The sequence below is a fragment of the Callithrix jacchus genome, chromosome 11 (assembly GCF_049354715.1).
Source record: "Callithrix jacchus isolate 240 chromosome 11, calJac240_pri, whole genome shotgun sequence".
Classification (NCBI taxonomy): Eukaryota; Metazoa; Chordata; class Mammalia; order Primates; family Cebidae; genus Callithrix; species Callithrix jacchus.
This window is the reverse complement of record NC_133512.1, coordinates 62088460-62103147: the sequence shown is the minus strand read 5'-3', so window position 1 is coordinate 62103147 and position 14688 is coordinate 62088460. Positions and strand designations below refer to the sequence as shown.

General features: G+C 37.0%; 1 protein-coding gene and 1 long non-coding RNA gene across 18 annotated transcripts in view; one reads left to right on the top strand and one right to left on the bottom strand.

The window, feature by feature from the left end:
• Positions 1-14688, top strand: part of RUNDC3B (RUN domain containing 3B) — a 207653-nt gene that overhangs the window by 44581 nt on the left and 148384 nt on the right. The window lies entirely within an intron of this gene.
• LOC118143689 (uncharacterized) overlaps positions 1-14688 on the bottom strand; it is a 116888-nt gene that overhangs the window by 57364 nt on the left and 44836 nt on the right. Inside the window, exon 2 of the long non-coding RNA XR_008473541.2 lies at positions 7830-7963. This is a non-coding gene — a long non-coding RNA (uncharacterized LOC118143689). The remainder of the gene's footprint in view (positions 1-7829; positions 7964-14688) is intronic.

Genomic DNA, 14688 nt, shown 5'->3' with positions numbered 1-14688 from the left:
CAAACTGACACAAGAACAGAAAATGAAATACCGTATGTTCTTACACATAGGCGGGTGTTGAACCATGAGAACACATGGACACAGGGAGGGGAGCACTACACACTGGGGTCTGTTGGGGGGAATAGGGGAGGAACAGCAGTACGTGGGGAGTTGGGGAGAGATAGCATGAGGAGAAATGCCAGATATAGGTGAAGGGGAGGAAGGCAGCAAATCACACTGCCACGTGTGTACCTATGCAACTATCTTGCATGTTCTTCACATGTACCCCAAAACCTAAAATGCAATTAAAAAAAGAACACTAGGACCTTAGATATAGCACAGTAGTGTGTTTTCTGGATTTACCTTTTGCCTCATATATCCCAGACTGGGTGTTGACAATGAAAACCTCTCAGCAAGATACTGTTCTTTCTAGCCAAAGTACCAGAGAAGGAACCAACTAGCAAGACAGAAAACTTTTCAGCACTATCTACTGTACTTTAACTAAATATCACAAAAAAACTGTGGTATCACTCTAAAAAAAAAAAAGGCTGAATGGGAAACTTAGAATTCTACCCTCCTAAGGCTATAACCGTGTGTCCCAGTACCACCATTAGGGTAGTATCAGAGAAGGCCAGAAGAGCTATGATTTTTTCCCTCTTGGCTAGTCGAAAATTATCTCTTTACTCTTCCCCAACTTTCTCCTTCCCACCATGTTGATAAAACACCACACTAGGGAGCCTAGGCTGCCATCTTCATCCAGAAGTAATTCCCTGCTTCCTGGCCATGTTGGTGTGGGGTTAGAAGAGACCTGTTAGAGAGTTATGTCTTCATTTTCACCCAGTATTTAAGGAGGCCACCCCAAGTACCATACCAGTGGAAACCAGGTGGAAAGCCTAGTCTCCAACTCCCATATGATAGTAATGAGAATGCCCTTGTTGGGTGTCAGTGGAAGCCAATTGGGAAACTTGAATGTCATCCTCCACTTGGCAGTAATGAAGGAGTGCCCTGCTCCCACCTTCCCCTGCTGGAGCAGTGTCACAAAAAGCTAATTAAACAAGTAGGTTTAAATAAGATCCAGAGTCTCATAACATAATATGAACATGTCTAGATTTCCACTGAAACTCATTTGTCATACCAAGAACCAGGAAGATCTCAGATTATATAGCAAAAGATAGTCAATAGAAGCCAACACTGAAATGACAGAGGTGTTAAAATTGCTGACAAAGATTTTAAAGCATCCATGATTAAAATGTTTTGAGCAATACATGTGAGAAGCAAATGTAAAATAGAAATCCACAGCAAAGAAATGGAAGATATAAAGTAGATCAAAATGGAAATTTTGTGCTGAAAAACATATGAAACTGAAATAATGGTTAAAGAGCATTCATTAAGCAGAAGGGAAATGATAATAGAAAGAACTTTAGGCTGGGAGGCCAAGGCAAGCAGATCACTTGAGCTCAGTAGTTCAAGACCAGCCTGGGAAACATGGCAAAACCCTGTCTCTACGAAAAACTAGCCATGCATGGTGATATTACCCTGTGGGTCCCAGCTATTTGGGCAACTGAGTTGGGAGTATCACTTAAGCCCAGGAGGTTGAGGCTGCAGTGAGCTGTGATTATGCTATCACGCCACTGCAATCCAGCCTGGGGAGCAGAATGAGACCCTGTCTCGAAACAAAAAAACAAACAGTAACAACAACAAAAACTGGAATAACAGGAAGGAAGAAGAGATACAGTAAACAAGAGTATGGGTAAATTCATTAGGTTTTCCATTTTACTTTTAGTTTTCTGTTTGTTTCCCTCTGTTGTTGGTTTCTCTGTTTTCTTTTTTCTGTCTTCTGTGGGGCTATTTGAATATTTTTTAGAATTTCATTTTTATTTATATTGTTTTTTAATGTATCTCTTTGTATAGATTTTTTTAGTGGTTACAGTATTATGCTATAGATACATAACATCATAGTCTGCTGGCATTATTTTCCAGTGTGAAGTTTAAAAACCTTACCTTTCGGCCGGGCGCGGTGGCTCAAGCCTGTAATCCCAGCACTTTGGGAGGCCAAGGCGGGTGGATCACAAGGTCAAGAGATCGAGACCATCCTGGTCAACATGGTGAAACCCCGTCTCTACTAAAAATACAAAAAATTAGCTGGGCATGGTGGCGCGTGCCTGTAATTCCAGCTACTCACGAGGCTGAGGCAGGAGAATTGCCTGAACCCAGGAGGCAGAGGTTGCAGTGAGCCGAGATTGCGCCATTGCACTCCAGCCTGGGTAATGAGCGAAAACTCTGTCTCAAAAAAAAAAAAAAAAACAAAAAAATAAAACCTTACCTTTCTTTATGTCCCTTTAACCTATCCTATGTGTATAACACAGTTGTTTTAAATATTTTCTCTACATACATATAGGAACACATTAGACAGTGTTGTAATTTTTTTCTCCACCATAAAACATACTTCAGAACACTCAAGAGGAGAAGGATAAGGGAAGTCTGTTAGTTTGCTAATTTGTCTAGCACATAGTCTGGGATATAAGAGGTGAAAAGAAACCCAGGGAACTTACTGCTGTGTCAGTTTTTGGGTTCTGAGGTTTCTAGCCAGTCTTCCTTTTTATCTCTACCTTCAGAATCTTTTAACGTTTGTTTTCATAAAATATCAAGAGTTTTTATTGTATTTAGTAGGGGGAAAATATATCTACTTAATTTTATTCTATCCCAGAAGTTACCTTTATTTTTTAATGTGAAGAATTATATCAATTGTTTTTCTAATATTAAATCACCTAAATATTCTTAGGATAGATACAACTTGAGCCTCATATATTATTTTAATCTCCTTTGCCAGATTTAGGGTTTAGGTTTGACAACATTTTAGAAGTTTGGGTTCTGTGTCTATGAGTAAAATTTGTCTCTTTTGTACTTGTTTGGGGTTTGTTGTCAGGGTTATCCTAGCCTCAAAAAATGCATTGCAGGCATTTTGTCTTTTTTTAATTCTTTGGAAGAATTTTTCATAAGCTTGGAATCATCATCTATTAGGTAGAAGTTACCGGTAAAAACTCTCTGAGTCAAATGGTGAGTGTGAGTGAGTGTGTGTGTGTGTGTGTGTGTGTGTACATCAGCTACTAATTCACTTTCTTTATGCTTTCAGATCTGTTCATGTTGTTGATTTCTTTGATATTATTCTATTCCGTATTTTCTTTAAAGTTGTCAATGTTTTCTACCCCATATACTCTTAATTTTCTTTGAGATGGAGTCTTGCTCTGTAGCCCAGGCTGGAGTGCAGTGGTGCAATATCGGCTCACTGTAACCTACACGTCCCAGATCCTGGTTCAAGCAATTCTCCTACCTCAGCCTCCCAAGTAGCTGGGATTACAGGCATGAACCACCATGCCAAGCCAATTTTTGTATTTTGTAGTAGAAACGGGGTTTCACCATGTTGGCCAGTCTGGTCTTGAAGATCCATCCGCCTCAGCCTCCCAAAGTGCTGGGATCACAGGCATGAGCCAGTGCCCCTGGCCTACTCTTAATTTTTAAATCTCTAATTAGTTGTAATATTTTCTTTAATGTGATACTTAAAATAGATAAATTCAGATGAATGGTTTTTTCAAATTAAAGCTCCCTAAAGAGATGTAAAGTCTAAAACTTTTTTGATTCTTTGTTCTTATTTTATGATCATTAATTTTTTTTCTTTCTTAACCAATATTGCCAGAGATTTGCCAATTTTATGAGTCTTTCAAATAAGTAATGTATGGATTTGCTGATCATTTATGTATATTAATAGCATTGTTGTTTCCTCTGTTATATCTTCTTTGGCTGTATTATGTTTATGTTGGACTCAGCAGATTAATTTTCATATTTTTATCCAACTATTGCTTTCACTCTATTTGAGTAATGTAATATTTTCATTAATACTCATTTTTAAGTAATTTCTACTTTTTCTGATCATTCTTTGTCTTATGAGTAATTTGGAAGTTTATTTTTTATGTCTCTGAAAATAGGAGATTTTACCTTTTCATATTTACTTCTGTGTTAATTGAGTTATGGTTAGAATTTTATTTGTATGGGAGATTTTGTTGAAATTTTTAAGACTTACTTAAGGGCCTAGTTTATAGTTACTATTAATAAATGTTCCATCTTGAGATGAAGATGTATTCTTAATTGTGGATTATCTGTTTTCAAATGTTATTATATTTTTGGCTTTATTCATTGATAGTAGATATTTTAAATAATTTTATTCTGATGGATATCACTTTTTAAATTTTTAATTTTTATGAGTATATATTAAGTATATATATTATGGGTGACATGAGATATTTTGATACAGGCACACAATGTATAATAATCACATCAGCATAAATTGGTTATCCATCACTTCAAGCATGAATTTTTTTGCATTACAAACAATCCAATTATACTCTTTTAGTTATTTGTAAATGTACAATAAATTATTATGGATTGAAGTCACCCCATTGTGTAATTAAATACTATATCTTATTTATTCTATCTAACTATATTTTTGTACCCATTAACCATCCCTACTAACTGCTCCCCACCCTTACCACCCTCCCTGGCCTCTGGTAACCATTATTTTACTCTCTATCTCCATAAGTAATTTTTAGTTTTCACAAATAAGTGAAAATGAGCAAAGTTTGTCTTTTTGTGCCTGGCTTTTTTCATTTAACATAGTGTCTTCCAGTTCCATCCATGTTTTTGAAAATGACAGAATCTCATTCTTTTTGTGGATAAATAGTACCCCCTTGTGTATGTTTACCACATTTTCTTTATTCATTTGTCTGTTGCTTCCAAGTCTTGGCTATTGTGAATAGTGCTGCAATAAACATTGGAGTGTAGATATCTCTTCAGTATACTGATTTCCTTTCTTTTGGGTATATATCTAGCTGTGGGATAGCTGGATCATATGGTAGTTTAATTTCAAGTTTTATGAGGAACCTCTATGCTTTTCTCCATAGTGGCTGTACTAATTTACATTCCCACCAGCAGTATATGAGAGTTCCCTTTTCTCCACACCCTCACCAGCATTCATTATTGCTTGTCTTTTGGATTAAAGCCATTTTAACCAGAGTGAAATAATATATCATTGTACTTTTGATTTGCATTTATCTGATGACTAATGATGTTGAGAACCTTTTCATATACTGTTTGCCATCTGTAGCTCTTCTTTTGAAAAATATCTATTCTGATTTTTTGTCCAATTTCAAGTTGACTGATTAGCTTTTTTCCTAATGAGTTGTTTGAGCTCCTTATGTATTCTGCTTATTAATCCCTTGTCAGGTGAGTAGTCTGCGAATATTTTCTCCTATTCTGTGGATTATCTCTTCACTTTGTGGATTACTTTGCAGTGCAGAAACTTTTTAACTTGATGTGATCCTACTTGTCTATTTTGGCTTTAGTTCCCTGTGCTTATGAGGTGTCAGTCGAGAAATCCTTGCCCAGTCCAATGTCCCAGAGAGTTTCTACAATGTTTTCTTTTAATAATTTCATACTTTCAGGTTTTAGATTTAAGTCTTTAATTCCTTTTGATTTGATTTTTGTATACAGTGAGAGAGAGGGGTCTAGTTTCATTCTTCTCCATATGGGTAACCTGTTTTCCTGGCACCATTCATTGAAGAGACTTTTCCCCAATATACATTCTCAGAACCTTTGTCAAAAATGAGTTTACTGTAGATTTATGGATTTATGTCTGCATTATCTATTTTGTTCCATTGGTCTATGTATCTCTTTTTATGCCAGTACCATGGTGTTTTGATTACAATAGCTCTGTCATATAATTTTAAGCTAGGGAATGTGATTCCTCCAGTTTTGTTCCTTTTGCTCAGCATAGCTTTGGCTATTCTGGGTCTTTATGTTTCTATATAAATTTTAGGATTGATTTTTCTATTTCTTTGAAAAATGTCATTGGTATTTTGATAGAGATTGCATTGAATCTGTATATTGCTTTGAGTAGTATGGACATTTAAAAAATATTATTCCAGGCTGGGCGGGATGGGTCACACCTTTAATCCCAGCACTTTGGGAGGCCAAGGCGGGTGGATCATGAGGTCAAGAGATCGAGACCATCCTGGTCAACATGGTGAAACCCCATCTCTACTTAAAATACAAATAAAAAAAAAATAGCTGGGCATGGTGGTGCGTGCCTGTAATCCCAGCTACTCAGGATGCTGAGGCAGAAGAATTGCCTGATCCCAGGAGGCGGAGGTTGCAGTGAGCCGAGATCATGCCATTGCACTCCAGCCTGGGTAACAAGAGCGAAACTCTGTCTCAAAAAAAAAATATATATATATGTATATATTATTCCAATTCACTAACATGGAATATCTTTTAAATTTTGCATCCTCCTCAATTTCTGACATCAGTGTTTTATAGTTTTCATTGCAGAGATCTTTCACTTCTTTTGTAAAGTTTATTTCTGGGTATTTTACTTATAGCAATGATAAATAATAGTACTTTCTTGATTTCTTTTTCAGATTGTTCACTGTTGGCATATAGAAAAGCTGCAGACTTTTTGTATGTTGATTTTGTATCCTGTAACTTTACTGAATTTACTTATCAATTCTAATAGCTTTTTGGTGAATTCTTTAGGTTATCCCAAATATAAGATAATATCATTTGCAAACAAGGATAGTTTGACTTTTCAGTTTGGATACCCTTTATTTCTTTCTCTTGTCTGTTAATTTCTCTTGTCTTATTGTAAATACAAGGTTCTTTTCTACTTAAGCGTGATGAGATCTATTCCTTGTGTTTATTACCCATTGACACTGTTAATTAACCATTTCATTGTCCAGTTCAGCTGTATTCTTCCTCTGTTTTCTCTCTATTTTCAGCTATCTGATCGGTTCTTAATAAGCTTTTCCTACAGTTGGCTTTTCTTCTACCTCTACTATGTATTATCGAATTCTGTGTTCTTCACTGTATATATTTTTATTTTCAGTAAATTTCTCAAGAAAACTTCCCTTATTTTTCTATTTGATCTTTCTGATACAAATAGATTTTATTTATCTTTAATCTATTAGAATACTATACACTTTTCCATATTATTGCCTATAAGAGCTACTGTTGAAAAATCTTACTGAACTTAGGATGTTAGGAAAGGTAGACTAAGTCCAATAATAACCTCTTTAAGTATATTCTTAGAGTACTATAACAAAATACTATAGACTGAGAGGCTTAAGTAACAGAAATTTATTTCTCAGTTCTGGAGGATTGGAAGTCCAAGATCAAAATGTTGACTGATTTGCTTTCTGGCACACATTATCTTTCTGACTTGGTGGTGGTCATCTTCTCTCTGTGTCCTCACTTGGTGGAGACAGAGAATGAGAGCTCTCTGGTGTCTCTTCTTATAATTCTACTGGATCAAGACCCCATTCTTATACCTTGTTTCACCTTAATTAACTCCTTGTAGTGCTTATCTTGAAATACAGGTATGTTGGGGATAGGACTTCAACATGTGTATCTTGGAGGGACGCGATTCATTTCATACAGCATTTATCAATGTGTTGTAGCTACTGGTTTACATGTTTGTATCTTCTAGTCTCTCTGTTCTTTGAGGAAAGATGCTGTCATTCATGTTTTAAATAATATTAAATTTAAAATATACAGGATAGCTAGGCATGGTGACACACTTCGGTAGTCCAAGCTACTCAGGAAGCTGAGGCAGGAGGGTCACTTGGCACCAGAGTTCAAGGCTGTAGTACTATAATTGCACCTGGGAATAGCAGCTACACTTAAGCCTGGGCAACACAGCAAGATACCATCTCTAAATATATATATATATATATATATATATATATATATATATATATATATATATATAAATTCTAGAGTGAAACAAAAATTACTTTACTTACAAAGAACCAGGAAAATGTGACCAATTCTCAGAGGAACCAAGATGCTCATTGTGAGATGACTCAGATGTTAGAATGATCAGGCGAAGACATCAAAGCAGCCGTTATAAACCTGCTCCATGATGTAAGGTGTAATTCTTGAAATGAATAGAAAAACGGAAATTCTGAGTAGAGAAATAAAATCTTCAGGAACAACCATGGAAATTTAAAAGTATAATGTCTGAAATAAAACATTCACTAGATGAAACTCTAAAGCAGAACGGAGCTGATAGAGATGCATATGTGAATTTCAAAGCAAATCAATAGAAATGATCAAATCTGAAGAATAGAACAGGAGAAAATTTGTAGAGCAAAAGATATAAATTTGTGTTACTGGAGTCTTAGAAGGAGAGGAGGGAGAGATTAGTACAGAAAATACATTTGACAAAATAATAGCTAAAGGTTTTTAGATTGGGGAAAGACTAAATGTATAGATTCAAGAAGCTTAGCAAAGCATTTTACAAAATTTAACATCCTTTCATAATAAAAATTCTCAACAATTAAAGTAGAGAAGTAATGTACCTCAACATAACAAAAGTTGCATATAAGAAGCACACAGGTAGCATCATAGGGAGTCCCTTCTCACTACTTCTACTCAACATCATTCTGGATCTCCTAGCTAGAGCAATTATTCAAGAAAAATAAATAAAAGGTATCCAAGTTAGAACATAAGAAGTTCAATGATCTCTGTTTGCAGATTAAATTATCTTACATGTACAAGACCCTAAATAGTCTATCAAAAAAATGGTTAGAATTAATAAATTCAGTGAAGTTGTATGATACAAAATCAACATACAAAAATAAGTTACATTTTTATATACTAACAATAAACTATCCAAAAAAAGAAATTAAGAAAACAGTCCCATTTATATCAGAAAAGAATAGTATACTTAGGAGAAAATTTAGCCAAGGAAGTGAAACTTCTATACACTGAAAACTACTAAACATTGATGAAATAAATCGAAGAACAGACAAATGAATGGAAATATATCTCATGCTCATGGGTTAGAAGAATTTTTATTGTTAAAATGTCCATACTACCCAAAGTGACCTATAGATTCAATGCAGTATTTCCTTTTTTTGAAGTTTTAGGTTCAAGGGTACATGTGCAGGTTTGTCACTAGATAAATTGCATTTCATGGGGGTTTGGTGTATAGATAATTTTATTACCTAGGCATTGAGCAGAGTACCTGAGAGGTAGTTTTTTGATCCTCTCCTTCCTCTCATGCTCCACTCTCAAGTAGACCTCAGAGTCTTGTTCCCTTCCTTGTTTCCATGTGTAGTCAGTGTTTAACTCCTACTTACAAGTAACAACATGTGATATTTGGTTTTCTGTTCCTGCATTATTTCACTAAGGAATAATGGTCTCCAGCTTGATCCATGTTGCTGCAAAAGAAATGACCTCATTCTTTCTTTTAGCTGTGTAGTACTCCATGGCATATATGTATCACATTTTCTTTTTTTTTTTTAAATTTTTTATTGCATTTTAGGTTTTAGGGTACATGTGCAGAACATGCAAGACAGTTGCATAGGTACACACATGGCAGTGTGTTTTGCTTCCTTTCTCCCCTTCACCCACATTTGGCATTTCTCCCCAGGCTGGCCCTCCCAGCTCCCCCCACCGCTGGCGCTCCCCTTTTCCCCCAATAGACCCCAGTGTTTAGTACTCCCTTCCCTGTGTCCATGTGTTCTCATTTTTCATCACCCGCCTCTGAGTGAGAAGATGTGGTATTTCATTTTCTGTTCTTGTGTCAGTTTGCTGAGAATGATGTTCTCCAGATTCATCCATGTCCCTACAAACGACACAAACTCATCATTTCTGATTGCTGCATAATATTCCATGGTGTATATGTGCCACATTTTCCCAATCCAGTCTATCATCAATGGGCATTTGGGTTGATTCCAGGTCTTTGCTATTGTAAACAATGCTGCAATGAACATTCATGTGCATGTGTCCTTATAGTAGAATGATATATAGTCCTTTGGATATATACCCAGTAATGGGATTGCTGGGTCAAATGGAATTTCTATTTCTAAGGCCTTGAGGAATCGCCACACTGTCTTCCACAATGGTTGAACTAATTTACACTCCCACCAACAGTGTAAAAGTGTTCCTTTTTCTCCACATCCTCTCCAGCATCTGTTGTCTCAGATTTTTTAATGATTGCCATTCTAAGTGGCGTGAGATGATATCTCAATGTGGTTTTGATTTGCATCTCTCTGATGACCAGTGATGATGAGCATTTTTTCATATGATTGTTGGCCTCATATATGTCTTCTTTTGTAAAGTGTCTGTTCATATCCTTTGCCCATTTTTGAATGGGCTTGTTTGTTTTTTTCCTGTAAATCTGTTTGAGTTCTTTGTAAATTTTGGATATCAGCCCTTTGTCAGATGGGTAAACTGCAAACATTTTTTCCCATTCTGTTGGTTGCCGATCCACTCTAGTGACTGTTTCTTTTGCCGTGCAGAAGCTGTGGAGTTTGATTAGGTCCCATTTGTCTATTTTGGCTTTTGTTGCCAATGCTTTTGGTGTTTTGTTCATGAAGTCCTTGCCTACTCCTATGTCCTGAATGGTTTTGCCTAGATTTTCTTCTAGGGTTTTTATGGTGCCAGGTCTTATGTTTAAGTCTTTAATCCATCTGGAGTTAATTTCAGTGTAAGGTGTCAGGAAGGGGTCCAGTTTCTGCTTTCTGCACATAGCTAGCCAGTTTTCCCAACACCATTTATTAAACATGGAATCCTTTCCCCATTGCTTGTTTTTGTCAGGTTTATCCAAGATTGTATGGTTGTAGATATGCTGTGTTGTCTCTGATGCCTCTGTTCAGTTCCATTGGTCTATATCTCTGTTTTGGTACCAGTACCATGCTGTTTTGATTACCGTAGCCTTGTAGTATAGTTTGAAATTTGGTAGTGTGATGCCCCCCACTGTGTTCTTTTTGCTTAGAATTGACTTGGTTATGCGGGCTCTCTTTTGGTTCCATATGAAGTTCATGGTGGGTTTTTCCAGTTCTGTGAAGAAAGTCAATGGTAGCTTGATGGGAACAGCGTTGATTCTGTAAATTACTTTGGGCAGTATAGCCATTTTCACGATATTAATTCTTCCTAACCATGAACATGGAATGTTTCTCCATCTGTTTGTGTCCTCTCTTATTTTGTTGAGCAGTGGTTTGGAGTCTTCCTTGAAGAGGTCCCTTATGTTCCTTGTGAGTTGTATTCCTAGGTATTTTATTCTTTTTGTAGCAATTGTGAATGGCAGTTCGTTCTTGATTTGGCTTTAAGTCTGTTATTGGTGTATAAGAATGCTTGTGATTTTTGCACATTGATTTTTATATCCTGAGACTCTGCTGAAGTTGCTTATCAGTTTAAGGAGTTTTGGGGCTGGGGCGATGGGATCTTCTAGGTATACTATCATGTCGTCTGCAAATAGAGACAATTTGGCTTCCACCTTTCCTATTTGAATACCCTTTATTTCTTTTTCTTGCCTGATTGCTCTGGCTAAAACTTCCAGTACTATATTGAATAGGAGTGGTGCAAGAGGGCATCCTTGTCTAGTGCCAGATTTCAAAGGGAATGCTTCCAGTTTTTTCCCATTCAGTATGATATTGGCTGTTTGTTTGTCATAAATAGCTTTTATTACGTTGAGATATGTTCCATCGATACCGAGTTTATTGAGGGTGTTTAGCATAAAGGGCAGTTGAATTTTGTCGAATGCCTTCTCTGCGTCAATTGAGATAATCATGTAGTTTTTGGTTTTGGTTCTGTTTATGTGGTGAATTACGTTTATAGACTTGCGTATGTTGAACCAGCCTTGCATCCCCGGGATGAATCCTACTTGATCATGATGGATACGTTTTTTGATTTGCTGTTGCAATCGGCTTGCCAATATTTTATTGAAGATTTTTGCGTCTATGTTCATCATGGATATTGGCCTGAAGTTTACTTTTCTTGTTGGGTCTCTGCCAGGTTTTGGTATCAGGATGATATTTGTCTCATAAAATGATTTGGGTAGGATTCCTTCTTTTTGGATTATTTGGAACAGTTTCAGAAGGAATCGTACCAGCTCCTCTTTGTGTGTCTGGTAGAGTTCGGCTGTGAACCCGTCTGGACCTGGGCTTTTTTTGTGTGGTAGGCTCTTAATTGCTACCTCGACTTCTGCCCTTGTTATTGGTCTATTCATAGTTTCAGCTTCCTCCTGGTTTAGGCTTGGTAGGACACAGGAGTCCAGGAATTTATCCACTTCTTCCAGATTTACTAGTTTATGTGCATAGAGTTGTTTGTTATATTCTCTGATGATGGTTTGGATTACTGTGGAATCTGTGGTGATTTCCCCTTTATCATTTTTTATTGCATCTATTGGGTTGTTCTCTCTTTTCTTTTTAATCAATCTGGCTAGTGTTCTATTTTGTTGATATTTTCAAAAAAAACCAGCTCTTGGATTTATTGATTTTTTTGAAGGGTTTTTCGTGTCTCTCTCTCCTGCAGTTCAGCTCTGATCTTAGTTATTTCTTGTCTTCTGCTAGGTTTTGAGGATTTTTTATCTTGCTCCTCTAGCTCTTTCAATTTTGACGATAGGGTGTCAATTTTGGATCTCTCCATTCTCCTCATATGGGCACTTATTGCTATATATTTTCCTCTAGAGACTGCTTTAAATGTGTCCCAGAGATCCTGGCATGTTGTGTCTTCGTTCTCATTGGTTTCAAAGAACTTCTTTATTTCTGCCTTTATTTCATTGTTTATCCAGTCAACATTCAAGAGCCAGTTGTTCAGTTTCCATGAAGCTGTGCGGTTCTGGGTTCGTTTCTGAATTCTGAGTTCTAACTTGATTGCACTGTGGTCTGAGAGACTGTTTGTTATGATTTCAGTTGTTTTGCATTTGCTGAGGAGTGCTTTACTTCCAATTATGTGGTCAATTTTAGAGTAGGTGTGATGTGGTGCTGAGAAGAATGTATATTCTGTGGATTTGGGGTGGAGAGTTCTGTAAATGTCTATCAGGTTTGCTTGTTCCAGATCTGAGTTCAAGCCCTGGATATCCTTGTTGATTTTCTGTCTGGTTGATCTGTCTAATATTGACAGTGGAGGGTTAAAGTCTCCCACTATTATTGTGTGAGAGTCTAAGTCTCTTTGTAAGTCATTAAGAACTTGTGTTATGTATCTGGGTGCTCCTGTATTGGATCCATATATGTTTAGGATCGTTAGTTCTTGTTGTATCGATCCTTTTACCATTATGTAATGACCTTCTTAGTCTCTTTGGATCTTTGTTGCCTTAAAGTCTATTTTATCAGAGATGAGAATTGCAACTCCTGCTCTTTTTTTTTCTCTCTATTTGCTTGGTAAATCTTCCTCCATACCTTAATTTGAGCCTTTATGTATCCTTGCATGTGGGATGGATTTCCTGGATGCAGCACACTGATGGGTTTTGGTTTTTTATCCAATTTGCCAGTCTGTGTCTTTTGATTGGTGCATTTAGTCCATTTACATTTAGGGTTAATATTGTTATGTGTGGATTTGATACTGCCATTTCGATGCTAGCTGGCTGTGTTGCCCATTAGTTGATGTAGATTCTTCATTATGTTGATGCTCTTTAGCATTTAGTGTGATTTTGGAATGGCTGGTACTGGTTGTTCCTTTCTATGTGTAGTGCCGCTTTCAGGAGCTCTTGTAAAGCAGGCCTGGTAGTGACAAAATCTCTGAGTACTTGCTTGTTCACAAAGGATTTTATTTTTCCTTCACTTCTGAAGCTCAGTTTGTCTGGATATGAAATTCTGGGTTGAAAGTTCTTTTCTTTAAGGATGTTGAATATTGGCCCCCACTCTCTTCTGGCTTGTAGAGTTTCTGCCGAGAGATCTGCTGTGAGTCTGATGGGCTTCCCTTTGTGGGTGACCCGAACTTTCTCTCTGGCTGCCCTTAGCATTTTCTCCTTCATTTCAACCCTGGTGAATCTGACGATTATGCGTCTTGGGGTTGCTCTTCTTGCTAGATATCTTTGTGGTGTTCTCTGTATTTCCTGCATTTGAGTGGTGGCCTGCCTTGCTAGGTGGGGGAGATTTTCCTGGATTATATCCTGAAGAGTATTTTCCAGCTTGGATTCATTCTCTTTGTCACATTCTGGTACACCTATCAAACGTAGGTTAGGTCTCTTCACATAGTCCCACATTTCTTGGAAACTTTGTTCATCTCTTTTTGAGCCCTTTTCTCTAATCTTTTTATTTTATTTCATTGAGTTGATCTTTGACTTCTGATATTCTTTCTTCTGCTCGGTGAATTTGACTGTTGAAACATGTGCATGCTTCGTGAAGTTCTCATATTGTGTTTTTCAGCTCCTTCAATTCATTCATATTTCTCTCTAAATTATCCATTTTTGTTATCATTTCCTCGATTCTTTTTTCAAATCTTTTTTCAAGGTTCTTAGTTTCTTTGCATTGATTTAAAACATGTTGTTCTAGCTCACAGAAGTTTCTCATTATCCACCTTATGAAGTCTAATTCCATCATTTTGTCACAGTCATTCTCTGTCCAGCTTTGTTCCCTTGCTGGTGAGGAGTTTCAGTCCTTTTTAGGAGGTGAGGTGTTCTGATTTTGGGTGTTTTCCTCCTTTTTGCGCTGGTTTCTTCCCATCTTTGTTGATTTATCCACCTGTCGTCTGAGTAGTTGCTGACTTTTCGATTGGGTCTCTGAGTGGACGCCCAGATTGTTGATGATGAAGTATTTCTGTTACTTGGTTTTCCTTCTACCAGTCTAGCGCCTCCACTGTATGACTGCTGAGGTCCACTCCAGGCCCTGCTTGTCTGGGGTGCACCTATAGCAGCTGCGGAACAGTGAGGGA